The sequence below is a fragment of the Episyrphus balteatus genome, chromosome 1, assembly GCF_945859705.1.
Source record: "Episyrphus balteatus chromosome 1, idEpiBalt1.1, whole genome shotgun sequence".
In the NCBI taxonomy this organism is placed as follows: Eukaryota; Metazoa; Arthropoda; class Insecta; order Diptera; family Syrphidae; genus Episyrphus; species Episyrphus balteatus.
In genome coordinates, this window is record NC_079134.1 from 54,383,403 (window position 1) to 54,410,716 (window position 27,314).

At 29.0% G+C, this 27,314-nt stretch overlaps 1 protein-coding gene across 4 annotated transcripts in view; it reads left to right on the forward strand.

The window, feature by feature from the left end:
• The first annotated feature begins 312 nt into the window (after positions 1–312).
• LOC129920943 (allatostatin) overlaps positions 313–27,314 on the forward strand; it is a 32,833-nt gene continuing 5,831 nt past the window's right edge. Inside the window, exon 1 of one of the 4 annotated variants that reach the window (XM_056002498.1) lies at positions 313–439. The gene's annotated coding sequence lies outside the window, so the exon portion shown is untranslated. Of the gene's footprint in view, positions 440–3,341; positions 3,578–8,205; positions 8,328–9,357; positions 9,467–27,314 lie in introns of those variants that run through there. The other 3 variants (XM_056002499.1, XM_056002500.1, XM_056002501.1) reach the window with 3 other exon arrangements.

The window sequence follows — 27,314 nt, forward strand, 5'->3', positions numbered from 1 at the left end:
TACATACATTATAGTGCTATATCCACGTTTTAGGGATAGATTGCCTCCCACATCGTCCCATCATCATCATCTTCACCCACACGCATACAATTGAATATCCTGGTTTGTTCCTTGAAGTACGTACAACACGGAGGTTAGTTTCCTAGATTACAGAATACAGATGGTATAAAAAGGCGATGGAAAGTCAAACTGTTATCGAGTAATCGCTGTGTATTCGTGTTGAGAGGATCATATCTTGATAGAGCAGTTATTTAAGTGGCATTTACGAAAAAAGAACATAAATTGTTGTTATCGCCGATTGTTTGCAGGAAGTGTTTTCTTTTGAAATAAAGTTTTAAGGAAGATTTATATTGGATTTTTTGGAGTGATTGAAAGAAAGCTTATACGAAAACCGATTTGTGAAATTCGAATTTTGTAGTTTTTCTCCAAAGTTTTAAAGGTAGGTATTCAAGGAACTTTTGAAAGCAGTTTAAAATTTTTGAAAAAAAAAAATAATAAAATAAGTATATGCAAACAGTTTATATTATTTATCATCGTATTGTATACTTTTGTGAACTTTTTGGATTATTTTATTAAATTAATGTGAATTTTTTCCTTGTTATTTGTTAAATTAAAGTATGTATTTAATAACAGTTTGCGGCTTTAAACACAAGTTTCTGCATTTTATACTCGTGAAATGTGACTTGTTTACAAAACACTTTTCTAAAGTGCTTGGATTTCGTGATAAAGTTAAGCCTTCGAATCGGGACACGCGGGCGTATTCGTGATATTTTATTATTTAGTTTTGCCCATTTTATCAAAAATCAATCAAAAAGTAATTCAAAACTAAGCCTATTGATTTCGTATATATGTCAAACAAGTTATCGGGACAAATTTTTTCACTTAATAAGCAAATAAATTATTGATCTGAATTAAACAGATTTGTCGTTTGCTAGTTTCTCAGTTGGAAAGATTAAGTTGACAAAACAAAATATTTGAAAAACTACTTTTGTTTCTAACAGTAAGCATCTGGTGCAACTTAAAAACTATTCAACCTTTTATGGGAATATGGAATTTACCTTGACATAATTCTATACAAAAAAATCTATTTAAAAAATAAATAAAAACTATCTTGTAAACCATTGCAAAAAGTTAAAATATCTCCAAATTTGAAACTTAAGATTTCAAAAAGAAAGTTGATATACTTCAAAGAGAATAATAACTTCAAAGAGAATAATAACAACAAGACCATAGTTTTTTATGAGGTTGTTTCACTACAAACATTAGAATATTTAGAATTTTTATTGATTGGTCTTCGTGGGCTACAAGTTGTTCTTTGGGAAATGCCGAAATCAGTTTAAGTTTCAACGTTTTGAGTGTGCTTACACTCGCAAGTAAGAATTGATTCTAAATATGCCAATATACATGAATGTATAATGTACTCATCTGTTACTCTTTAAATCTTACGATCTTTCTTAAAATTGTTGTACCTAGTTTTCCGGTTTGGCTAGAGACAAGAAAATTCAAATTGAAGAATGTGCTGTTTTTTTTTTTAAATATCGCCATTCAAATTTTTTATAAATTTTTCATTTCATCTTGAAATGGTTTTGTTTTCAAATTAAATGAATTATATTTTTTTTTGTGAACAATGTGAAAACAAAACTAAGTGTCAACTCTATATGAAACACGGTATTCAGAGTTAAAAGAAAAAGATTTTCCTTCTGAATTTACAATCATTTTCTCTTCTGTTTAGAAAAAATTAAGAATGAAAGCAAAATTTAAGCAACCACTCTCATTTTGCCCATTATGTTTAGAAGCTTTATTCGGAAGCAAAACTATTCCAGTTTCGAAATAAGTTAAGGTTAACGTTGTTTTAACAGGACTAAAATCCTTTTAGAATAATCGAAAATAATAATGGAGCTAAATGATTGGTATAATATAATGAATCATGTTTTTTTTTTACTTAACTATTATAAAACTATTATAAAACCATTTTTCAATTTCTCGATTGATAGTTAATGACTCAACCGACTTTAACGAAAATTTTCGTACAGAGAAGTTTGAATATTCGTATATGTATAAAAATTTAATTTTTTTTTAAACACCAAAAAAACGAAAGATATTGAAGTTTGAATTCTGAAGTTCTGAATAGCAAAGAAAATACTAGTTCAAAATATGCGTTTTTAGAATATTGACAAGAACTGTATTTAGGGCCATTTGCTGAATCGAAACCGTAATAATTTATGTTAAACACAAGCTCCTATTCCCTACTTTTTCCTCTGCTCAAACTGTCACATAAGGATTTATGTAGAACTTAAATGCTTAATTTGCGATTCAGCAATCGGCTCTTAATCAAAACCTTGCTTATGTGCGAACAAGTCGTGTATTTTTTTTTTTAATTACCCATAGAATTTCTATTAAATTATATTTTTACTAGCCTACATGTTCAAACATATGTGAAGCTAAAACCACCATTTATTGTCAAGAAAATATCACTTTTTTTCTTAATTCGGCGGTAGGTACTTAGATTTATGGCTAAAAACTGTCAATAAGTCATTAAAAATGTAAGCAAATTAAAGTTTGTTTAAGGCCCATTTGCTCATACTAGTCATAAGTTCTAATCTTAGCTAGGTCGAACATAACTCTTATGTTTTACTTAGCTTATTCTAAGTGGCTTTCATGATATAAATCGCTGAGAACTTCAAATTCAAAAGTCAAATCAATAGAAACGTCAAATAATTAAAATTTATTTTGAGCAATTTAGCAACTAAATACAACAATATTGTTGAATTTTCAAGTTTGTGTCTTTATCTTGCTGAATAAAAGTGTAAAAAAGTATAATTGAGCCAAAAATAAGTGTTAATTGGTTAAACAAAAATTATTCGTGTGTGTCTGTAAATGTGCTGGTGTGTCAAAATTAGTCAAAAAAATATGACAGGAAAATAGTGAACCACATATAAAAATCTGTGGTGTAAATTGTACCATCTGTGGATGGTTTAAGTTAATGAATGTAAGTTTATTTTTATTAAATTGATACTTCATGTCCTTCGTACTACTGACATCAATTTTTTAAGCGAAATTCTTGCTTTTTTCATAAAATAAAAGTGCTTACGTAGAACATAACAGCTTATGCTCTACTATTTCTCACTAAGTTATGTTCAACTTAGTGAGATTTACTGATCATAAATTTGAATCATAGCTAGGACGAACATAGCCTTTATGTTTTTCTTAGTTTATTCTAAGTTTCTAAAAAATATATATGTTCAACCTAGCAATGTTTTACTTTCATGCGAGAAATCGCTGAGAACTTCAAATTTAAACTTCAAATCGATACAAACGTCAGTAAATTTTAATTTTTTTGAGCAATTAAGCTGAAATTTTTAAACAATGTTGGTATTTTGTGGTTTTTATTGAAGAAAATAGTTAAATAATAGTGAAAGTGGCAAACATTGAGTGTCTGGTTTCTTAAACAAAAATTATTCATGTGAAGGATTTTTTTTGTAAATGTGTTTGTGTGTCACAATAAGTGACAGATAATTGATAAACACTTCTATAAACATTTATGCAGCCAATTTTACCATGGTTAACATGTTCAAAAGTGAGTTTACCATTCTTAAATTAATAACAGATGTTAATTTTATAGACAAAATCCTTTTTTAAGGGATAATATGGCTTTTTGTTCAATTAAAATTTCTTATGTATAACATAAAACCCTTAGGTTCTACTATTTCTTGCCCCTAAGTTATGTTAAACTTAGAGAAATTTTTGACACAATTTGAAGTTCGTGCAAACGACTATGTAGAGTTTAAGGGTTTATGTTTCACATAAAGATTTAAGTTCCGTTTCAGCAAATGGGCCTTAAATACTTAAGTATCGTATGAGAAAATGGGCCTACTTCTGGCCATATTATTCACTGGTTTAAAAAATACATCTGGATGTAAAATTGTCAAATGTCAATAATAAATCCAAATCCAAAATAGTTATCCCGATTTTAACTATGAAAATAGTTAAAAAATAGTTAAAAATGACTATTGTTGTCTCTGTGTGATAGTGAATATCATAGATTTGGATTTGTTTTTGACATTTCAATTTCTTTACATCCAGATGTATTTTTTAAACTAGTGAATAATATGGCCGTTAGAATCATTTTGTTAAGACTGTTGTAATGTTGTACGTGTTTTTATCTAGTACAAATATGTTTAAGCAAACTCTTAAATGGCAGTTGTGAGAAGATTTATTTTTAATTCAAAAACAAACAACCAGCTTACTCTTTATTAGGAAAGAAGTTTTCGGTGTTCCTTTTGTCAATAATTTTTTGTTTGATAAGCTCTCAAAATAGTTAAATTTGCAGTTTCATAGTCCTTCAACATGCATATAAAAATTATGTCGTGGTTCCTTATCTTATCAATTCATATTTTTTTGATCATCTGACGTTGACACAATCTATTTTAACACTACTTTTCACCAGAATAGGTACACAACTTTCAAATGTTCAGTATTGGTTTTTTCCTTACATATTGTAGACAAAATAATAATTTTTTGCTGTCAAGTAATTGTTTAAGATGTAAACAGATTCAACGAATAAAATAATTCAAAACGTGTGATCATTTTTTTACATTCTTTATGGAAAAGCATTTCATATCGAAAAACTGAGTTTTTTTGTTGTTTCATAAAAAAGAATGAATTTAAGCCAAGTTCTTTTTATTCGTAAAAAATAACAAAACTGTACAGGCATTGCATTGTTTAATCTCTTTATGCAATCAATCTGAATCTCTCTCCCAGGTGGGTTAGAAAGATTTTTTTTCTTCAAATCGACGATCATACATTTTATCGGTTCGGAATCATGAGTTCAAACAATTTGTATGGTCTTGTTTGTGAGTATTTTTGTTTATGTGTAAGATGATTTACGAGTATAGAGAGAAAATGATCGAGCACGAACAATCATTTTAAAAAAATTGAAATTGTTCGAACATACTCATTTGGATCTCTGGTTCAGATACAGGTCTACGAGTGTTTACCATTGCAGATACTGAAGTATTTACTAATTCTGCACTTCCTCCCATTTTTTATGGAAAGTGGTCCTGTTGAAAAATCCAGTATACTTATCTTAATATATCTATTTTAATACAAAAATAGACTTTCACCACTATTGTTCTCATATCCTCATATTATTTAGTTTATAAGTTAAATTAAAAAAAAGTTAAAGAACTTAGAAAGTATCAATTTTGAAAGTGAATAATAGGTCGGTATTTTGTACTTAAACAAAAATTTCTTTTCTGGCATTTAGACAAGGAGTGCTGACACAAATTCAGCTCAAAATAATGAAGGAAATTCACCTTTTTTTAATTTTTCGTAAAGGAATATGAACTCAAAACTCCCTAAGCGAATCTTGAGCGCATCATGGGCAATTAAAGGTAAAATATCGAAAATATTTGTTTTTGAAATATTACTTAAATTTTGAATTATTCCTCCTAATGATAACTTAAAAGATTATTTCAAAAAACGTTTTTGCGGTGGATAAATTATAACACTGCCCAACACACAAAAATTTTCCAGACCGTTGTTTATCATTTCTTACTAAATTTAGAGTGCTGATTTCAAAAAAAACATGAGTTTTTTTCTAGCAGTTCTAGTTTTTAAAGTATTCATGCATGAAAAGGCATAGAAATTCAAAAAAATTTTTTTTTGTAAAATTTTTTTTTATTTAAAAATTTTTTTTTTTGTATTTTTATTTTACTTACTGAACCGAAATACATTACAATTTAAACAATTTTTTCCAACAAAACTTTAAAAACGCTTGTAATAATAAAATCTAAAAAAAAAATAGAATGAAATCATATCAAATATCAAAAATGAAAAACTCTAATAAACGCTCAAAATAAGGAAAATTGAAAAATAAGTTTGAATATTCCCCAGATATGAATAATTAAATATTTCAAAAACTAGAGCTGCTAGAAAAAAACCAATATGATTTTTGAGCTTACTGAACCCAAATCTATAAAATTTGATATTGGATTGTTTTACAAAAAATGAAGAACAATTGCAATTCATATATATTTCTTGTTTGTTATCAGTAAATATAGGAAAACATTTCAGTATTGTAAAAAAACTACTCTAGTGCCCAAAAGTTTAGAGAAAAAAAAATGAATAAAAATTATTTTTGGTTGAAAAAAAAATAATTTGAATTTATTGAAAGATTAATACCATTTTCGATTGTCCGGAAGCATTCAAAAGCTTTCTGAAAGTGTTTTATTCGCACAAACATGTCACAGAAGATACATTTTTTTTTAATTTCAAATCAGGGGTCGAATTACGGCATACGTTCGTTAACGAATGGTTGCTTTGTGTCCCTATCTTTTCTAATAATTAAATAGAGACAGAAATACTCAAAACGTTAACGTATGATCGTAATCGTGTGCCGTAATTCGACCCCCAGAATTCACTCAAAACCACTTATATTTAAATATTTAAACGTCATTCCAAGTTTCTAGTCGAAAAATAAAAAAAAAAATTATTTGATTATTCAAGAATATAATACCTACATTATTAAGGCCCATTTGCTCATAATATTCATAAATTCTAATCTTAGTTAGGTCAAACATTACTCTTATGTTTTACTTAGTTTATTCTAAGTTGCTAAAAAATATTTATGTTTAACCTAGCAATGATTTACTTTCATGCGAGAAATCGCTGAGAACTTCGAATTAATTTGTCAAATCGACAAAAACGTCAACTAGTTTTATTTATTTTTTGAGAAAATTTAACAAAAATATTGTGAAAAATGCCTTTCAAATAATGGAAAAAGGTGAAAATAGTGAAAATCTAAAAAAATATTTAATAAATGGATTAATTTTAGCGAATGTGTTTGTTATTTGTTAATGTATGTGTGTGTCAAAATAAGTATTGGGAATAAAACAACAAAAGGGCGAACATTCCCTTAAAATTTTTTTTCAGTGAATTTTTGCATTTGCAGATGGTTACTATTTATAAAAGTAAGTCAATTGATATTGCTATACTTAATTTATGTTTATTTTGGTACCATGGCATCATTTTTTGAGCTGTATTCTATCTTTTTTATCAAATAAATGTGCTTAAGTAGAACATAAACTACTTATGTTCTACTATTTCTTCCCCCTAAGTTATGTTAAACTTAGAGGAATTTATGACACAATTTCAAGTTCGTGCAAACCGCTATGTAGAACTTTAGGGTTTATGTTTCACATAAATATTTAAGTTTCGTTTCAGCAAATGGGCCTAAATTTCAGAATCGAGCGAAATCGATCTTGAGTAAAAACAATCGAAAACGACATTAAATACGATTCAGAATTTGACAGTTAAATAAAAGGATCTGTGAAAAAAAAATGAATAAAAATTATTTTTGGTTGAAAAAAAAATAATTTGAATTTATTGAAAGATTAATACCATTTTCGATTGTCCGGAAGCATTCAAAAGCTTTCTGAAAGTGTTTTATTCGCACAAACATGTCACAGAAGATACATTTTTTTTTATTTCAAATCAGGGGTCGAATTACGGCATACGTTCGTTAACGAATGGTTGCTTTGTGTCCCTATCTTTTCTAATAATTAAATAGAGACAGAAATACTCAAAACGTTAACGTATGATCGTAATCGTGTGCCGTAATTCGACCCCCAGAATTCACTCAAAACCACTTATATTTAAATATTTAAACGTCATTCCAAGTTTCTAGTCGAAAAATAAAAAAAAAATTATTTGATTATTCAAGAATATAATACCTACATTATTAAGGCCCATTTGCTCATAATAGCTGCGTTCCTTTGGAAATATTTATCTACTTTTTAGTACTTAAAACTACTTTGATCTACTTTGCTATACTGAAAAAGTAGTTCAAAGCAGCTTTAAGTACTAAAAAGTAGATAAATATTTCCAAAGGAACGCAGCTAATATTCATAAATTCTAATCTTAGTTAGGTCAAACATTACTCTTATGTTTTACTTAGTTTATTCTAAGTTGCTAAAAAATATTTATGTTTAACCTAGCAATGATTTACTTTCATGCGAGAAATCGCTGAGAACTTCGAATTAATTTGTCAAATCGACAAAAACGTCAACTAGTTTTATTTATTTTTTGAGAAAATTTAACAAAAATATTGTGAAAAATGCCTTTCAAATAATGGAAAAAGGTGAAAATAGTGAAAATCTAAAAAAATATTTAATAAATGGATTAATTTTAGCGAATGTGTTTGTTATTTGTTAATGTATGTGTGTGTCAAAATAAGTATTGGGAATAAAACAACAAAAGGGCGAACATTCCCTTAAAATTTTTTTTCAGTGAATTTTTGCATTTGCAGATGGTTACTATTAATAAAAGTAAGTCAATTGATATTGCTATACTTAATTTATGTTTATTTTGGTACCATGGCATCATTTTTTGAGCTGTATTCTATCTTTTTTATCAAATAAATGTGCTTAAGTAGAACATAAACTACTTATGTTCTACTATTTCTTCCCCCTAAGTTATGTTAAACTTAGAGGAATTTATGACACAATTTCAAGTTCGTGCAAACCGCTATGTAGAACTTTAGGGTTTATGTTTCACATAAATATTTAAGTTTCGTTTCAGCAAATGGGCCTAAATTTCAGAATCGAGCGAAATCGATCTTGAGTAAAAACAATCGAAAACGACATTAAATACGATTCAGAATTTGACAGTTAAATAAAAGGATCTGTGAAAAAACTTAGAATACAAAAAATTCAAAAATTTGACAAAATGTTTTGATAAACCTGATAATTTCTTCAAAAAATTGGAAAAACATGAGAAATTATAAATTATATTAAAAAGCTTCGAAACACGTCGGTTTGTCAAAAAATTAAAAAAAAGAACGTTTTTTTTAGAGTGTTCAATTGTATATAAGAAAATGGTTTGGTCTTGATCTTTTGATGAATAATATGAAAAAACAACCTTTTTTCAAATTATTCGTACGGAAAATTGAAATTCATCAAGTGAAATATTTCACATTGTCTTAATATTATGGGCTGTGGCTTTTACAGGAATTTTTTTATTATTTCCAACAATATTTTCGATATTATACATATATTTCCAATTAATTCCAAAAAATTAAATATTCAATCTGCAGTCGACTTGCAGTTGCTACTTATTGGTCAAATGATTTCCAACAAAAAAAAAATCGCTACTTTTCCCGATCCTTTTTAAATCTCTTTTTTGAGATGGATTTACACAGATTTTCACACACACTACAATTTTGACAAATGTAAAACGTCAAACCAAACTAATGTCGTTTTCGATTGGTTTCACCCAAGAATTCAATCTTTCTGAAATCGAATGGAACAGGTCAAGTCGCTTCCACTCAATTCTATTTCTTTATTTTGTGTTTGTGAAATTTCAAATGTCAAATATTGATATTATTTTTTTTTTTCAAACGAAAAAATTATAAATCTGAAGACGACGGAAGTAGAAAGTGTTAAAAAAATCATTCCACTGCATTAAGGTACCCACTTTAATCTTTTTATTAATTTTACTTTTAATTAAATTTGAATTTTTTAATGACAACAAAAAAAGAATGATTGAGTATTTTTTTGTTGACATTTTAGTGTTCATGTTTTAGTGCTTCCGATTTTAAATCGAGAAGAGAATTTCTCTTCTGAGAAGCGTTCTGTCTGTCAGTTTTGTGCGAATAAAACACTTTCAGAAGGCTTCTGAATGATTCCGGACGCTTCCGGAGAGCCAATCGAAAACGCCATAAATCAAGATCCATAGCTATTTTTTGTTTATTTGTGAGATATAAATCATTTTGAGAGAACAAAATAAAAAAAATGAAGTTCTTTTGTTTTTACTATGAAGTGACATATGTATATTCTTTTGTTTTTCATCGGTCACTTGGACATGCGTGCAAAAAATTCTTGCATGGACAAGGACATAAAGCCAGTATTTAAAATCACATAACAACTTGTTATATGATTTTTGCCCAACGAAACCGCGCTTTTCGTTCTGCAGTACGTTCGTTGTCTCCACATTGAATGTGTGCGAAAAAATGACATTTGAGTGTTTTTCATTTTGTCATTATATGCCTTTTTGAGGTGGGTGTTTGTTTTTATTTTATTATTTATGTTTTGGAATTTGTAAATATTTTTCAATTCATGAGGACAGCGAAATGCCCTCGTGGAGACCGACGAAAAATTTCGTTTCGCTGCAGCAGCGTTCTAGGCTTAATTCTGTATCTCGTGCAGGAAAAGTTATATGATGGGTGGAATATCGAATTAAAGATGCACGAAACCGTATTTCGTTAAATAACTTGATAGAAGTTACCATTATAAGAAAAAGTTTAATGAAAGTTCATTTCTTACAAAAGCTTATAAAAGATATATCAAATCTTATATAAATCCAAAACAAATTTTTCAAAAAATAAAATTTTTATTTAAGAAAAAAAAAAATTAAAATTCGTTTTGAAAAATAATTTTTTAAGAAAATGGGACTTTGTATTTCTGGAATGTTTTGCGTAAAACAAAATTGTTCTAAGTCACAAAAAGCAAATTTTACAGGCCACGATTTTTAAGTTTCAAATTGCCATTCAAGTTATGTTTTTTTATAAAGTTTGTTCTTTTCTCTTCAATAAAATATACAAGTTTACCTCATTAGTAGGTGCATACTATTTTTAAATATTTTTTAAAACTAAAAACCCAAAATGGACATAAAATAATTCCTATACAAATACGTTTTTTCCTTAAATAAAAAGTGGACTTAGAACAAAATATGATGGGACTTAGAACAATCAAGAATACTCGGGCTCATTTTCAAAAGGCTACTTCCCTCTTTTTATTGTTCTATGTCCCATTGAACTATATTATCTGCGAAATGAAATTTTTTTGACAAAAACGGTTTTCAAATTCGGAAAGAGCACCCTCAAATTAGTAAAACTGCTTCATTAACTCATTTTCGGTAAAAAGTGGATTTAGAACAATTTTGCTTTACGCCGACGAGTGGTTGATTTATTTATTACTAGAAATTGGCATATCATCTTTATTCTTTTCTTTTATTTTTGCAAAACTGCTCAAAAAAGTAAGAAACTTTTTGTGTTTAAAAGAAAAGAAGTAAAAGAATTCAAGTGGTATCAAGGAGATACAATTCTTTTTATTAGTTGTTTTTATATACTAGACATATCGCACCCTCAGTGCAAAAGAGCGATAAGTCAAAAAATGACATTTTTGAGATAATGATGAGGAAATGTTGCTTTTTAAATTACCTTTCTTTTGAAGGGCTTGTTGTTAACGTAAACGAAAAATTCGAAAGATTATGACTGATTTTATCCAATTCCTACTATATTAAAAGTCAAACTCTTTGCTAATTTAAACAATTTAAAAAAATAAATTTATTAAAACTATAAAATAAACATAATGGTTCTTGTAATAGAGCTTTGACATTATGGAAATTGCTGTCCCATTGAAAGTTATAGGGAAAAGTTTAGAGTCAGTATGTATTATAAATAGATTTAAAATTATAGCTTATTTTACCCCGTCGCACAGTGTGGTAATTCGCCAATCTGACTGGACAAAATAGAAAAAAAAAAGTTTAGCCACATGATTTTAAATCATGAGTTGAGCTTCTCAATACAATGGGTAACTGTAATTCATGTTTGGTTTTTTTGTTTTCATCTCGGATTAGCGTAAGCTAAGCTTGAAAGTTGATTCTTGTCAACAGTAGGATGGATATAATACAAAGTATTCTATTTTTCGCTTGAGTTTGGTTGACGATTAAAAACGCTGTGGTAGTTTTATTGTTGTAATTGTTTTTTTTTTTATTGTTAATCTACATTTGGAGGTAAAGTGATATAATTTTTATTTATTAATTACCATTGCAACTATTTAAAAAAAATAAATTCTGTAAGAAGCCTAGGAAGTGCAAAAAAAAATATCTTTGTTTTTCAAATAGAGGTAAAGTTAATTTTTCCGCATTTTTCCGGTCTGAAATTAATTAATTAATGCATTGTGGAGTGTTGTCATTAAGATTAACTATTTACATGTCTCGCGTTTTCTCGACCGCCATACAACTTTTTTCACTTTTCAAAATGAAGTCAAGATTTTCAAAAAAACAAATTTTCGAAAAATGTGTCAAAACTGCCAAATAAGATCGAAAAGACAGTTTTTTTTGATCTTTTAATGAGCAGGTATCATCTTTGGAACATTTTTGACAATAAAGAAAAATTAAAAACATAAAAGTTTTGTGCTTCAAGTTAAGCGAAAAAAAGACAAAAAAAGGTGGAAGACACATTGGACCGCTCTTTAAACATGAATTTCATTTTGCTGGACCAGTATTATGCGATTACTAAATAAACAAAAACAGTAGATAGTGAAACAAAAGTAGAAAAGAATTTTTAAAAACTAAAAAAACGGGAAAAATATAACAAACGGAAGGTTAAAAGGCTCCTAAGTGCACCTGTCCATTAGAAAAAAGTTAAAATCAGTAGAATCGCTCTCCGCAAAATTGAAAAAGCATATTCCAATAATACCGGAAAGGATTTATCGAAATGTTCTTTGAGTGAAGGATCATAATGTATAAAAGATTAAGTTCTGATCCTCTGGAACCACCAAACCACTGGAATTTTCAACTAATGAGGCATTATCATTGATGAATGATGCTATTTCTGTCGAAACATCTTAAACAAGTTCAATGCAAAAAACAAGCAAGTGTATAAGGCCAGAAATAGGGTCACGAAGAGATTTAGAGAATTATTAGCTTGAAAAACATCGAAGGTAATATAAACACAGCTGTTTTTAATAGGCCCTTATGTTTCAAGTTTGCATCGCACAAAAAGGAGTTACTTTTTTAAATTATCTGCAGATATTTTTAAAGGTGATGCCCTTTTTATATGATTGTGAAGCATATTTAATTAAAATCATTGCTAAAATTTTAATTTAAAGCATGATATTGAGAAAATATATCATGTATGTCACCTGTCAAAAACGTGTGTAAAAGTTCTATTTCTTAATAAAAACTAATTATTCTGCCCCTCTTTTTTCGTGAATAGCAATAGAGTTTTTATTTATTGAGATTTTTCAAGCGTTTTTTAAAATAATTAAGTATATCCAATCATAGAATATGTTTACGGAAACATAAATTCAAATACTATAAAAATGCATTTTCTTCATAACTATTTTGACACACTTTTTGCAGAAATTATAGATTTCTTTTTAAAAAATCTTTCTTTTTTATAGAATTTTATCTATTCACATTCATTTGTTTAAAACTGTTTAGAAAAAAAGTCGATTTAACGCGAGTTATTAATTTTGTCCAGCTAGATTCGTGATTGGCCACACTGTGCGTCGTGGATTTCACTTCTTACATTACCAAAAAATTTAAATAAAAAAAAAATTAAAGTATCAGAAAATCCTTCAAACTTATTAATACATAAGCTAGGTACTTCCAAATAAAAAAAAAAATATTTCATTATTCCCTTATCTAACTACTAAAATTTCATTGAAAAACATGTAATACTTTTCCACACCTAATTATTAAATTTAAATTTAATAAGAAGGCAAGGTACATAATCGTGCAGTATGTGCATAGTAAAATACCTACATATATATTCAACTTAAAACAAAACCAAGCCTTTGAATTTCTACATTAGTAATTACGTGTACCTACAAAGGGACCATATCCAATTACAACAAATCAAACGACCACACGTTTTACTTTTTACCATAATAGACAGAAACCAATTCTAAATGTATGACGCAGAAGACATAATAGTTCTTATACAAACACATATATAATGTAAATATAAAACATATAGATATTTTAATAGAACTCATCACATAACCTTAAAATGTATTTAATCTTCTTATGCAATTTTATAAAATAATAATTGTATCTACCAAATAAATTTCTGGCTCCGTTATAGTTTGATATTTGATCGTTTGGAAACCAACACCGAAAATGATGTAATCCAATCGTCAGAGACATTTATATGCAGTTCACACAAATCTCTTATACAGCTTCACCAGGACAACGAGGCAATGGGGAATTCCTTTTAAATAAATTCAACCTTCCGTTGCTGCAAGAACATCGTCCTAATAACCAAAAGTAATTATTATTATCTTGCAACGGCGATGTCAGTTTCTATAAAGCAGGGTTAATTCACTTGTTGTTGAGAATTGATGTCATTTGTAATAAGACACTTTTCTGCGTGCAAAAGAACAAAATTTTCAACTGTTCGTTTTAAGTGAAACTACTTTAGATGGGTCTATAGGTACGACTTTGAAATAAGAAAATTGATCGAAAATTAAAAAATTGCCACACGAGAAGTACCTGAATATAATAGTTTAAAATTAGTTAAGAAATTAAGATCACGAATTTATTCAACAAAACGATTCCATTCAAGTAAAGTTTAGTGGGAGACTTTGTCTTTCAAAAGGATATTATTTTTCATATATTATTTACGAACATTTTTGAAAAAAAAAACAGTTTTTTTTTTTCAAAGTTCTGAGTTTGAGGACCAGTTTTTCAAAAACATTTAATTTTCAATTGACTTTATTTTAATTTTATAGATAAGAATAAGTTTCTGGCGTTTTAAAAATATTCATATATTTTAGGTGCTGTTCAAATATTACTGCTTTAAACTGTCCTTCAATCACATATAGTTTTTCTTTAAATAATTCAGACAATCTCTTGATATTATTAAAATAATTTATGAAATTTAAACAAATTTTTTTAAAAATTATGAAAATATTTTTTGAACCCTTGTTGGCTGTAGTACCTGCCAAAGAACCGTTTTCCTCCCATAAACGAAAGCGCCGATCTCAATGAAAATTTATGTAAAAAAAAACATTATTTGTCTGTAAAGTCGGTTTAGAGACAATAATGTTATGTGTTAACGTCATAAAAAACTGGTTGTGTGGTTTAGATAAACAAATGATTTAAAAATTATTTGTGATGAGCAAAAACCAACATTAAATTAAAAAAGTATAATTGTCGGCCTATTTAATCGGGTTAATGAATAATTGAGGTATTAAACGATAGCTTACCTACGGTACAGCTGTATTTTTAGAAGCATAAAGTTTTTTTTTTTTCATTTGAGTAGATCAGGTAGGAACTATGACTACTTACTAATGCAACTCAATTACTGATTTCTAAAATCGATGTTACTGATGTATTAGATATATTTGCACCGAAACAGGTCCATATTTAATGTTCATGTTGTTGTTGTTGTTTTTGAGGATACATGCAGCTTTTTAAGGATATAAACCTCTTTTGCAGCATTATGTTTTCTACAAAATCTAAATGTGCAACTGTAAGCCTCAACCGAAAAAAGTCTGTTATTTTTCTAGGCCTCAAAATATCTTAAACTTTTACCGCCCGATTAAAAATGCTTTAGAGTGCATGATATAAGTGACATACATTTTACACCTAAGTGGAAAACAAATTTTAAGTTTGACACAAAAAAGAAATAATCATTTTTATCAAAAAACAATACCGACTTACATGGGTTTTATGGCTTTTCTAATAGTTCCTATAGCCAAAAATGAACGAAATTGAAATGGGATCACATCGCAGCCACCAGCTTTCCAATACAAAAAGAATTATCAAAATTGATTCACTCAGTCCAAAGTAATGAGGTAACAAACACAAAAAAAAATACAGACGAATTGAATACCTCTCCCTTTTTGGAAGTCGGTAATAAAAAGTATCAAGAAAGTAGAAGACAAAACTATGTTTCCACCACTATTTATTGGCTATACATCTTAGAGGATATAATATATGGAGTGCTTGTTCCTATAACTAATACATTGTAACGCCATATGCATGGATAGGGGTCGCTGCCTTCGTTTTTCAGTGCGAGTCCGGTTCCGCAGCTGTAAATAAACACGCTTGTTGATGACAGCCATCAAATGAAAATAAAATGGAGGCATGCACTCATCGAAAAAATTAAAGAAACTAGGGCCCTCTATAAAAGCTTCACGGAACTAACAGCACAAGCACTCCATATATTATATCCTCTAAGCTATACATACATAAATATTTGATGAAAAACAGAATACCTAAATGTCAAAAATCAAATGCTCAATGCTCATATCGTCGATTCAAAGAAAAAACTCTCTACTTAACTGCTAATTCGTATGTACCTACTTAGTGGGTTTTTCCTTTGATTCAGCGACAGGCTATATACTCATAATATAGGTACTCGTAGATCCAATTATCACTGCGGGTTCACGACAGTTAGTTAAACGCGCAAATATGTATTAGGATCTATATTAATTTTTGTCATTGAATGTTTTATCGTATAAAAGAGGACTAAATATGACTATTCAATAAATTCTAACAGCAGGATCCAGTAATTTGTATCATTCTACAAAAAAAAATTTAATAGTGGGGATAAGTTTTCTATAATGTTAACTTAATTATAAGATATGTAGGAAGGCTAAAGTGAAATTGTTATATAAACTCCTGCTCAAAATTAACGCACACTTTTGTTTTCTTTAGTTATACCCCTGCATCTTGTTTGAAATGGCTTTAAAATTATTTGTTGTATTTTTTTGTGTTTGCTTATTGTTTCGCAAGTCAGAAAAATGCTAAATTGCAACAGTATTATTAACCAAAAAAAAGATAAACCAAATTTAGCAATTCAAGGTCTGAAAACTGATATTAAAATAATTTTTGTTTTTTAAGAAAAAAAATTTTAAAAAATGGAAACGCGTGACAGTTCTTTCCAATAATTTTTTTCAATACTTGGCATTTTCTCCTCTAGCGCATATGGTAATTTGGAGTCGTCTATTCTTTCCACGAATTAAGTTTTGAAGGTTTTGTTGTAACTTTTCTTTCACTGCAGTTTTCTGTTAATCAAGAATGCTTGGAGGTGGATTTCGGCCGCAAATGCATTTTTTTCAACATTTCCTAGACATGTTCTATTGAATTTACATCCGGATATCTGTGTGGTCAATTCAAAGGTGGCACATTTTAATCATGAAGATATTCTCAAACCACTCTAGCATGCATTATAGTGCATCAGACTGATTTGTGGACCAAATCTAGGGGTGATTGGATCCGCATGCTGTTCGAGAATATCAGCCAAGTATCTTTGGGTACTTAAATTAGGTCAAGGAGATCTCACTAACTCCGTAGGTGTTGTGAGGCAGAGTTTACTCCATGAAAATTTATGACTCATCTCTAAAAGGTTCGCGGGTTGACAGATAGACTTCAGCATACCTCTCCAAATCTTCCCCACAAACATTTTATTCCATACCTTCAATTTAAGCTAAATCCTGTCTTATTTGAGAAAATAACCACGATACTGTGAGATAAAGTGAATCGGTGATTGTTAAAACAACATAAGTGACAAATTTTTTGAAACCACTTTTATTACTGTTTTGTATTGCTTATGGGTAGAACTAGCGTTGAGAGCAAAACCAACATGATTTGATGTTTGGATCATATAAAATTTCGAGGTTAAAATACGCATTGAGTGCTAAAACAACATATCTCTTCTGCCAATTTTGAAATTGAGTGTTAAAACACCTTAAGTACTTGATATTAATTTGTTTTTACATCCAACGCTGGAAAAACGAAGTAAGTAAACTGTTATTTCTTACAGTTTTTTTCGATGATTTACTGTCAGTCAGTTGTTCGTGGTCATTTGAGTGGAATTGCATCTTTCAAAAAGTTTTCTTAAAAGGCTTCTAATTTGGTTTCTATTGGTTTGATATTCAAGATCAAGTTCTTCAAACTCAGGGAAAATTACAAACCATCATATTTTACACTTCAAATAAACATTAAAATTACATCAATGGGACAGTCAATAAAAAGTGTTAAATGCACAAATGCATTTTATACTATTTTGAAGTACCTACGTCACAAGGATAAAACTTTTGCACAATATTAGTAAGACTAAGCTACGTCAAAAAATAACAAATTCATTGCTGGCCGTGGAACGTCCACTTTCGCCTTTTGTTTAATGCTCTTGTTTTTTAATATGTATTAATAAAATTGTTGAATTATAATGGTCTTTTATTCATTTCCATTAAATTTGCTAATACTTTGGATGTAAAATGAGTGTCAGAACAACATTATTTTCAAGTAATTAAGTGGATTTGACTCCCAACAAAACGTTGGGTGTTAAAACAACATATAAAAAATATTTATTTTTTGTTAAATCTTCTTTGATAAAGATATTTTTTTAAAACTTTTAGTTAGTTTCAACTCTCAACAAGGCCTCTAAACCGAATTTAAAGCTAAAATTGTCAATGCGGCCGCGTCGTCAAAAATACAGAGTTTTTTGTCTCTCCTGAAAAAAAATAAAAATGTTACTTATGTTGTTTTAACAATCACCGATTCAAGTAATAGTAGGACTTTTTTGTAAAATAAATATGATGTGCGTTAAATTTGAGCAGGAGTGTATAATACTGCACATACAAACCAACAACAAAAATAAAAAGATTAAAGTAATAAGCTGATGAATGTCCTTTAAGTCATTTTTCAGTTGAAATGCAATGTATACATATTCTAAAGGACATTTCTTATTTTGAAAAAAAAAAGAAAACAAAAATATTGCCCATGTTTCAAATCTCTTAATTCTAATAACCCGTGCCTCTCCCTCTAAGTGCCAGTTGTATAAAGGTGGATTAGCCTTGGTTCAGGAATTTAACCAGCGGATCTAATCCGCGGGTCAACTTCGGTTCAAGCATGAATGTGGCTATTTTTACATACATATATGGACCTTGAACCACTGCTAAACTTCAGCCTTACTTCCGATTTCAAAAGATAAGAGTTGTTGATCCACGGATTAAATATTTGTACAACTGGCCCTAAGAAGCTAAAGTTTCTTTTAGGAATAGCATGGTGCTTTGCTCCTTGAACCATAAAATCTTATTTCCACCTACACTTATTTTTCTAAAAATTGAAAGCTGGTGCTCTTTAAAATTTATTAGTTCCTTAAGAAGATTGTTTTACATAAGATTATTTTTTTATAATATCAAATAAAAACGAAGCATGAATTAAAAATTAGGTCGAAAACTAAAACCAAACTCCTCTTAAATCAATTTTTATGACACAAGTATGAAATAGGAAAATATTCCAATCAAATTCTAAATGGTTATATATGTAAAACTGTGTGCCTCGATGTAGAAAAATTGCCGTTTTCATTAAAGTCAATATCAAAACAGCACGCAATAAAATTCTGTCTTTGACAGAATTCCTTAATTGTAAGAGGAACAGTGTTTGTATTAGCTGTAACTTCTTACTACTGTTACTTTTAATCACGCTCAGACCTACTCAAATAATATTCATCTTTTCTTAATAAGGATTATACACTTTTATAGAGTAGTCATTTTGTGTCATCCTGTGTTGATCAATGGTCTTCTCCTCCCCTGTTCTTTCGATTCAAAACAGCTCATACAAAAAAGAGCACGTATACGCCACAGTGCACGAACATGCATGTTGTCCACGTGGATAACATGCAAATAATGTGAATTTCATCTTTGGCCTAAATGCTCAAAACAAAACCCAAAAATATCTTCATTATATTTCAGCAATAATGATTCGCTAGATTTCTTTTCAAGTTCTTCACAGTACCTATTCTTGATGTATTTTAAGAAAAACAAGCTGTGTTCTGAAGTTTTTCATTTTTTTTCATAATAAAATAGTCTGTTAACACTTTTTTTAAGCAATTTACACAATAATCTGTAGTTGCGAAGTTAATAAATAAATCTAAATTATTCTTTTCTTCAATACTTAATCACATTGAAATGATAATTTTTAACGAATTCCTTAAAGAAGAAATTCAATTTCATTAAAATTTAAGTTCGAAAAATGCGATGACTAATTATTGAAATATTAATAACCATTGCAAATTGAGCGGATACAAGAGGCCAGTCGATTTCAATTCGTATTCAATTACATCGAATCGCATTTCAGCCTTAAGGCAGTTTATTTCACTTCACTGTGTTCACCCATAAGTGGCCACAAGAATCTCCGCTTTTATTTCCTCATTACAAAAACTAATTGTTCTCTCTCTGGTGTTATACCACTTCTATGTTCAGTTTCATGTCCTTCTCTTGTCCTACAACAAATAATCGTACGTATTGTTCAATGTCATCTCTGCCGCTTGGTCTTCAGCCAGGATAACCTCAACTCACTTTGGTCTTTGGTGTATTTGTGGCTATAACGTCCTCTTCTATTTAAAGGTCCAAGTTCATATAACAATCATCAATGCATGAAGAAAATAAAACCAACACTATATCCAACATCAAATGCAAATTTGTGTTATTCTAAGTGTCATCAAAGAAATAAAGGGAAGCTTTATGAGAAGAAATACATCTTTTTTGTTAAGTAATCCTTACTTGTTAGATTCATATCCTCTTTATAATAAATAGGTTTTCTTATTAAAATAAAAAAAAAAATACTTTTTAAATGGCCAATCGACTTCAATGCCAGGCACGTGACTGAAATCAATTTAATATTACCGACCACAAACCATTACAATTCTTTTATTCATTCTGAATGCACGTCATCCAAGTGTTGCATTACAAAAACATGAAAATCGAACGAAGGTATTAAAAAGTTTAATTGAGTTTTTGAAATCCTGTAAGGACACTATTCCAGTAAAAAAAGCTTGACGGAATAAAAGTATACACAATAACATCTGTATAGATTGGATATTATTTCAAATCGAAATATCCCTGTCTTTATGTAAGGTGCATGCGGTTTGTCCCTGGCTCTTCTATTTCTTTTGATTGAAAGTGATGCGTAGGAGTGTAGTAGGAATGAATGAATACAAATATCAAAGTTATTTGACAAAACGGTGCGGTGTAATGCGATAGGAAAATTTGATTTCTCCTAGTGACGGAATAAAAGTATTTTTCATCTTGTAATGATACAGAGCCTAGAGGCAATCGTTTCAATTGATGTTGCAATATATTATCATTGATGAAAGATTAAAAACATTTTATTAACCATTTCTTTTGGAAATCAAGGACAGACATTAATTTTAAAAATAATAATGTACCGCTTTTGTAAGATGATTTAGTATTTATTTGAGATTGATTTGGAAAGCGATCAATGTAGGTATTTACTTAACTTCGTGTATCTTACTTTATTACATTCCTTAATAATTAAAAAAAAAATAAATATTTGTTAACAAGTAAATAAAACGTTAAAATCGAGTTGTGGGATAATAATTACGTATTTGTGGAAGAATAACATTTTTTTAATAGATACGCAAAATAGTTCACGAAGAAAAAAGACATACCAAAAACAAATAGAATAAAGGAGAGTGGGCATTTTGGCCCATTGGTGTAACACATTGAGACATACATCAAATGAAAGGTCTCGATGAGTGTACTATTTTGTATGGGCGTGGCTCATTTGTGTAACACATTGATACATACTTCAAATGAAAGGTCTCGATTAGTTTGTTATTTTTTTATATGGCCAAAAGTCTGTGTCTCGTGCAGGGAAAGTGCAGTGATGCATTTTATGTTTAAAAATGTATGTAATAAAACTCAGAAAAGCATACATTTTGACTAGATGCTCGATTGACTTGATTCAAAAACATTATAATAACTTTGTTTTGTTGGACTAATCCATCAACTCCTCTAATTTTCAAAAAAAAAAATGCATTTATCGGTTTTTATGGTTTTATGAAATGCAATACCAAAAAATGTTTCAGTTAGTATATGATTTTCTGTACTTTGAAGTCGTCTGCGAAACTACCTTGTTGGTTTGAAAGTAATTTAAATATAAGATGGTTGGGACTAATTTTAAAAAAATGCAAATCAAACTTTAAGTTATATTACTAATAAAATGTGGGAGTGAATTTAAACTCCAAACCATACCTTTTTTGTTCTAAAAACACAAAGCTGTACCTAATACATTTTTGAACATAAAATGCAACACTCCACCTTCCACGAGAAAGAGTTTTGTGTCCATTCAAAGGAATAATGCGCTCATCAGTACCTTTTATTTGATGTAAGTCTCAATGTGTTACATTTATTTTTGAGCATAAAATGCACCACTGCACTTTCCCTGCACGAGATAGTCTTTTGTCCATACAAAAAAATAACCCGCTCATTGAGATCTTTCATCTAATGTGTGTCTCAATGTGTTACACCAATGAGCCACGTCCCATACAAAAGTGTTAAAAAAAAACCGAAAAATGCATTAAGTCATGGGTGAAAACTGGTGATGGAATAGCCCAATTGAACTTCCAACACAGTTATGTAATGTTTTTGAAACAATTTAATCGAGCATCTAGTCAAAATGTATACTTTTATGAATTTTATTACACATATTTTTGAACATAAAATGCATCACTGCACTTTCCCTGCACCAGATACAGACTTGTGCCCATACTAAAAAACAATACACTAATCGAGACCTTTCATTTGATGTATGTCACAATGTGTTACACCGATGGGCCACGTCCCATACAAAAGTGCCCAGTCTCCTTTAGAAGATTTCTTCGTGGTTTTTTGCTAAGAAAACCTCGCTCTTAAATGGCGATTTTATTTAGAAAAACTATTTATTTGTATGTGAGCACATTTTAACTTTTTGTTTTGAGGTGGTACAATACTTTGATATAACACGTTTTTAGATATACATTTTACCAGGAAATCTTTTTCTTTTAAGACTCCTGAAGAGTTAATAAAAAAGTTGATATGATATGTAGGTACTTCTATTCAAATTTTTTAAGATGTCTATACAAAATGAGGCTTTTAACTGTGAGACAAATAAGTTTTAATTTTATTTTTTTTCCTGCTGCATTTTATGTTCCTTAAGCTTAAAATATAATATACATAACAGCACATAAAATAAATTCAATTTTGAAGGCTTTAGTTGCACTGATCCGAATATCACTATCAAAAAATTTTGACATTTTTGCCCACTGCTTAATGTTGAACTCAACTTAACAATCCATCGCACTGTGGGCTAGAACGCTATTTTAGCTGGAATTAATTATAGAAATTCTCGAAATAGTCTAAAAATGCAGTTAAAAACATTAAGATGATGTCGAATAATGTAATAATGATAATTTTATGGTGCAACAGACACTAAACATAAGAACAACAACAAAAATAAATAAAATATTATGTAAAACAAAAAAAAGTTCTTTGAAGTTTTAAACGCATCAAATTCGAAAATGATGTCATTGAACGCAAACAAAAGTTGTTTTTACTAAATATGCTAGCTACATTTAAGAATTGTTTCTAGAGTGTGCCTCCTCGTGCCTTTTGAAGTTATACTTCTTATGGGACGGTGGGTATGAAAATTTGTTTTTTTGACAAGAATGTCAAAGGGATTATGACGCGATCGCCATCTCCGAGACAATTGGGAAGCAGAGCTGTCGTTTCACCTTTAGAGTTGGTAGTACTTTAGTATTTAAAAATGCAGTACGCCGCAGTACGGTAAAAAGAACACACAACGCGTGGCAAGTTGCATGTTTCATGTCGCATGTGGCAAGTTGCATGCGGCAAGTTGCATGGGGCAAGTTGTTTGTGGCAAGTTGCATGTGGCAAGTTGCCACAAAAAAGATGTAAATGTAAATAAAAGGAAAAGAAAACAACATGGACTAAAACTAAACCTGTATTGATATAGGTAAAGGCCATCAATCGTAGATAAAATTTAATTTTTTTTCTCAAAAATTTAGCCCCGGAAATTGGTATGAAGATTATTAATTTCCAATTATAAAGATTTTGTATGCTTAACTATATTCAGGGAAGTCAGATTGTCTTGGGTTAAGTTACGGAGATAGCATCAAAAAATTTTCCTTAGATCACCATAAGCTGAGATTGTTAAAAAAATACGCTGTTTGATTATTTTAATAATAATATAAAACAAAATTATAAAAACTAAAAATATCAAATGAAATTCATTCAATAAACTGAGTGTGAAGTATAACTTCAGTCGCGTGTACTTGTGTACACCCACTCTTTTTTTTAAAGCTTAGGAACATTCGTTTTAAATGAAATTGGTGCTAGTAGCATACTTAACTTTAAAATATATAAACAAAAGTTCAATATAATAACAATTTATTTTCAAATACTATATTTGGATACATTACTTATTGATAAACTAGCAAAATTTTCACAATCGATTCGTTAAAACAAACTCAGTAAACGAATATCTGGATAGGGGAAAAAATGGCTTTTTTTGTTTTTTTTTTTCGAAAACTTGCTTTTCGATTGTGTTTTTTATGTAGCCAATGAATTTTTTGACCTAAATTTTGAATAGGCAGTTATAGTAAGTTCATTTATCTATCGAATAAAACTAAAATTAGCAATATTGGAACAAGTTGACTTTTTAATTAATTCCTGCTAAAATAGTGTTCTAGCCCACAGTGCATCGGTAAAAAAAATTACAAGCCAACATTACTAGATTTTCATGTAAGTTTAAAATGCCCTTTACTTTTAAGAAAATCTTATAATATCAACTATTGTGCATACAAAAATGATCAGAAATCCTTTTAGAGTTTTTTTTAGAGAAAATAATCATGAAAAGAAGTTCAGTCAATTTGTGTTAATTTAGCCTACCCACATTAATTGGAAAACTCACGTTATTTAACCCCTCAAAAACAATATAAGGCCGCGATTTAAAGCTGCCAGACTTTAGAATTCATCATTAGAACTCATATGGCTATAAAACAACTGTAGACTCACATTTTGGTTATACCTCCACTCCCAAAATTTGGTGTGGGCTCTCGGTGTAATAGGAATCTTATTATTTTAAGCAGATGGAATTTAAAGTAGTCATCATCTTATTTTTAAGTGCCTCATTTGTATCCGTGTAGAAAATAAAATCTTTACCCATTCTAAATGTACAGGTAAAGTTTGTTGCGAACACAATATTTTTTTGTAAAAAGTATTTGTTAAAATTTTTATAAATAATAATCATGTTTAGAAATTCGGTGGAACAGTTGAATATTTTCTTAAAGTGAACTTTTCTTAAGAGTTCAGAAAGATACTAAAATGATACAAAAAATGAATTTGTATATCGAAAAGAAAAAATTAAAACAAAAATTGAAAGAAGTTTTGTATGATAATTTTTTTTTAAACGCTAATTACTTTTTATATTGCAATTAATGCAAGGAACTCTACAGCGAATTAAACTTGGTAGTCATTTTTTTTAAAGCAAGTAGTTTTGATGAATAAATTGATCAATATAATATTTATTAAAAAAGTTGTCTCATTTTGAAGAAATCCCTAAAATTGTGGTATTAAATCTACAAAATGAAGTCAAACTACTGACATTCATTATTGTTTCATGAAATTTCATATATAATAATTAATAATATTATCATATACAGGGTGTCCTAAAAGTAATGGTTCAAACGAAATATGCTGATAGGCCAACTTAAGGGCTCTCAGAATTTGGTAACTTGTTCATCCCAAATCCTTACGGTTTTCGATTTAAAGCATTTTTTTTTGAAATTTTGAAAAATCCCGACTTAGCATCAGTGTTTTGCTTCCTCCGCTCATAATTGATTGCCTAATAATAAGAAATAATTAATTAATCAACATATTTTTTATTTCATACGCCATTTTGCTGTAAATCAATTAACAGTTCCATTATTTAAATAAAATCAATTTCTTACTTTTATTTCAGAGCAACACCTTGAAAAAAATTTGTATGGTGTGACACATGTTTATTATTTTGAAAACTTGCCGTGTTATTGCAGTTTTCAAAAATGTATAAGAATTTCCAAAGTTGAAATTAGAACGAAAGATATTACAATTTGAATGCAACAAAACAGGGGTTTTCAGGGAAAAATAACAAACAAAAGTCGAAGCTTTTATTCAAAAAGAAATAAACAAACAACAGTCGAGAAAATTAGTTTATTTTTCTTTGTTATTTTTCCCTGAAAACCCCTGTTTTGTTGCATTCAAATTGTAATATCTTTCGTTCTAATTTCAACTTTGGAAATTTTTATACATTTTTGAATACCTGTATACCTAATTAAATTAATAAATTAAATTTTTTTTAAATTGATCGATTGTCCAAATAAATGAACTTTATTTTAACTTAATACGATTAAAAAATAAAGCAATTGTAATAATTGTAATAATAATAATTGTAATAAATTCGAAAATTAGCTATATTTAACGTGTTAAATTTCCAAAAACCCGTGTTAGGTCTTGTTTATTCCAAAGTGAAACAAAGAGTGACGCGCCACTAAGTTATTATATTAACAAGTAAAACTACTTTTCCTAAAATTTTTTACGTTGTCCAGATCTTAAGATCTGTTATTTTGTCTTCAAAAGGAGGTATATGTTTACTGAAAAGTTTTATTAAATATTAATAAGGGCCATTTGCTGAATCGAAACTTAAATAAAGGAGAATGGGCAAATTTGTATGGAACGCGGACGTTGCGCGGCCAAAAATGATTTTGTCTTTTATTGATGTAGTTAAGTCATAAAAGTATTTTGCAAAAGTTTTTTCCCTGTGACGTGCCTAACAAATGGATAAAATGAATTTTTGTATTTAACACTTTTATGAATTTTCTCAATATTACAACATAAAAGTGTATTTTAAATGCAAAATGCTGATATTCTATCATTTTTCCTGATCCTGAAGACCCTAACTTTGAATATCTGACAAATAGAGACCAAAATATAACATTTTTAAAACCACACTTTTGAGTTTTTTTTTTAGTTTTTTTTTTAGTTTTTTTTTTCAATATTTTGTTAGTTTGAATCACATGAAAACTCTAAAAAAAAGTCTCGATAGTGTTGTTTTAAAAAGCTTATATTAAGAGTTCTATTGTTCGGATATTCAAGATTAATTTCTCACGGAAAATGACAGAGCATCATATTTTATATTCAAAATCAATATATTATTCACTTTGTTCTTTTCACATTACACAATGCATTAACACTACGAAAATTGCAATATCTTACATTCTTAATGCTTTGCAGCAAAACGTCCATAGTTTAAGTTATTCCTAAGTTATAGTTTTTTTCATTTGATACCAATTTCATTAATAGCCACCGAACGTCCAAAATGCCCATTCTCCTTTATGTTGAATATAAACTCTTATTCTCTACTTTTTTCTCTTCGTAAACTCTCACATAAGGATTTATGTTGAACTTAAATGCTTAAGTTTCGATTCAGCAAACGGCTCTAAGCTTTCGGATTTATGTTAGTGTTTTCAAATTTATATTCAGCTAAAAAAATTATTTTTCATACATTATTTCATACTGTTCAAATGAATTTTTCTTTTGTATAAACTTAGCTTTAATGAAAACTAGAATTCTTCTCCCACCTGAACGGGGGAAATATACCTCATCTCCCACAGGATTTTTTTCCTTAACAAATTCACCAAACATTATTATGATTTAAAGCATAGAAAGCGCATA